The sequence below is a fragment of the Tupaia chinensis genome, unplaced genomic scaffold (assembly GCF_000334495.1).
Source record: "Tupaia chinensis unplaced genomic scaffold, TupChi_1.0 Scaffold000054_1, whole genome shotgun sequence".
NCBI lineage: Eukaryota > Metazoa > Chordata > Mammalia > Scandentia > Tupaiidae > Tupaia > Tupaia belangeri.
In genome coordinates, this window is record NW_006159512.1 from 3,608,330 (window position 1) to 3,610,691 (window position 2,362).

Genomic DNA, 2,362 nt, shown 5'->3' on the forward strand with positions numbered 1-2,362 from the left:
AAATTGGCAAACAGGTAGAATTACAATATGGCTTTATTTTGGTGCAATAAAAGCCATGCATAGTTTTTTCATAATATGCATATTTCCTGAACATTTTAAAATCCCTTGTATGATTATCTAATTTTTTTGGATTCCTCTATTTGCAGACATGGGAGTTTAAGATTGATCTCAATTGTCTTCTGTTGTTTTTCTTTTTCTTTCTTCCTTTCTTTCTTTCTTTTTCTTTTTCTTTTTTTTTTTTTTTTTTTTTTTTAAGATTTTTACTGTAGGGTGTGTGTGCTCAGAAAGAAACATAAAGACAGGAAGAGGGAAAGTAAGAAATTCTCAGTTGGAATGACCATGATGCAATCCCTTCTCTTCTATTCTTCTCCTGGGATTTTGGGCACACACACACACACACACACACACACACACACACACATGCTTGGCATGCTTTTCTTTCTTTCATTCACTCATTTATTATTTCTTTATCTTTTTTTCTGAGACCTTTTTTTGCTGTACAGCACATGTGCTTGCTGAAGAGACAAAGAGAAACAGAGAGACAGAAAGTAAGAAATCATCCTCTGGTGAGTGTGTGGGGGTATGGCCATGCTACAATCCCTTCTTCTCCATTTTCCTCTTAGGATTTTGTGTATGTAAACACACATGCTCAGTGGGAGTTTTAAGCCACTGGGTTAAGGACTCGAACCACGGTCAACTACATTGGAGTCCAGTGATATAACCATTATGCCATCTGCTGGTTTTAAGTATGATTTTTCATGCTGCCAGGTCTGAGACTGGACTGCACTTGGCCATGTGGGAATCCAGTGCATTAACCACTACACCACCTGCTGGCCCAAGTCTTCTGTTGCTTTTTACTTCCCTGTATTGATTTTTGTTTTTTCATTGTGTTCTGTTCATGTGAAATAGGTTTAGATTTTACTAGATAATAGCTTCGTAAAGATAGAAAATAACGTTAGTCTTGAGTACTATTACACCAAAGCAGTGATCAGCCCAGATTGTGGGTTTGATTAATTTGTATTGAATAAATGAACGAATGCATGAATAAAGCAGGGAGAAGGGGGACCATGTTGTACTCATAACTACGCTTATCCTCATCACACCATGCATCACAGTTACTGATTTGGGAAATGCTGGTCCTTCTAATATTATATTGTACCTAACTATACTGTCTATTTTTGAAATGACTGAGGGGTATGAATTCTGCCCACCCCCTCACTGGCCTCAGTGGTATCCACACGTTCCTTATTCTGTTATTTCTGAAGATCTGTTTGATTTTTGTAACCCCCTTTCCCATCTTACTTCCTTTTAAACCTTAAGGAGAAAACGATCTCCAGTTCTCATGATAACTTCAGACTTCATCTCTAGTTGCTATACACACATTTTCTTTGTCCCGTAGAGAATAATAGCTTTGCCTTTTCAACACACTTTCACTAAACACTACCTGTTGAATGACTGCTAGGACTTCTGACCAGTTCAGGGAATCCCCTTTCTCAGTCTTTGTCTGATTTCTGCAGTCAGTATTTACTCCACGAGGAATTTGCAGTCACACGAGACAACATGTTTTGTTTATACATTTGTGCTTTATTGTACACCCTAATAGTATTCAGAATAAATAAAAATGATTATGCCTGATTGACAAGATTGCATTGTGGTGTGTTTGTCACTTTCTGGTGCTTATCTAATGTGTGCTTTTTGTATGAGTAGAATTACATTATTCAAGCGTGGTGTCGTGTGGTATCTATTTTTTTCCTTACCCTGTGGTGCCACGACACACCACAAGACATTTGTCTTTTGGCTCCCCGTTTATCAACCAATTCACTTAACAACCTAATCATAGGGACAGAACTCGATTGTTAAGTGAGGAATGTCTGTAGTACACTCAACAATAAGACCGGCATTTGCTGATAGATGGTTTAATATTAAGCCATAAAAGCAATACTTTAACAAATTAGCCATTAATGAAAAAGCCCATGATTAGATGTATTTGATCATTGGTTACAGATTCATAGAGATGATATTACCAAATGCTTCATAGGGAGTAGTGTTGAGAACTGAATTTTAAAAAATCAATTCAGAAAAATGTTATAAAGCCAGGTATTTAACATTCATAGATAGGTAATCATAAAATCAAAAAGACTGGGGGAAACTCCTGAAAATTTTCTCCAGAAGAGGAAAATTAAAGGAGAAGGAACCAACAAAATTAAATCCAATGATTAAAATTCAATGAGTAATGATCTAGCTTTCTTTACAGAATGATGCAGGGCCTTGTTCTGATGATAATCTGATCTCTGATAAATATGGTAGCATGGAGCAATAATGCTTTGAAAATGGGCTTTGATAAAATAACAAAGCACCCACT

General features: G+C 36.5%; 1 pseudogene; it reads left to right on the forward strand.

Moving 5' to 3' along the window:
* The window catches only part of LOC102483143 (proteasome subunit alpha type-3-like), a 14,351-nt pseudogene that overhangs the window by 7,539 nt on the left and 4,450 nt on the right, over nt 1-2,362 (forward strand).